A 417-nucleotide genomic window follows, 5' to 3' on the forward strand; every position below is an offset into this window, starting at 1 on the left:
GTGAAAGACCAGAACACCCACATTGCCCATTTTGACCACCAGGTGGCAGACAAGGATAATATTAAGCCTGGGCTTACTTGCGAGAGGGAGGAGACTTTCCTTTCAACAACACTGATTGGTGCATAATGTTCCCACTACATTCAGAAAGCGTTTATAGAGCACCAGCTGCATGCATGTCTCTGTATGTTTTTCAGTTCTGCAGACGTACAATATACTTTCCCAAAGTTAGTTCCCAGGATTACTGTTTAGACTTAATAGTTACTTTTTAACAGCTTTATAGTTAAACAACTTACAATTAAATTTACCTGCCCCCGCTTTTTTTTTTTTTTTTTTTTTTAGACATCTCGTTCTGTCACCTTGGCTTGAATGCAGTGGCACAATCACAACTCACTGCAGCGTCCACCTCCTGGGCTCAAG

This window comes from Piliocolobus tephrosceles, chromosome 17 (genome assembly GCF_002776525.5).
Source record: "Piliocolobus tephrosceles isolate RC106 chromosome 17, ASM277652v3, whole genome shotgun sequence".
In the NCBI taxonomy this organism is placed as follows: Eukaryota; Metazoa; Chordata; class Mammalia; order Primates; family Cercopithecidae; genus Piliocolobus; species Piliocolobus tephrosceles.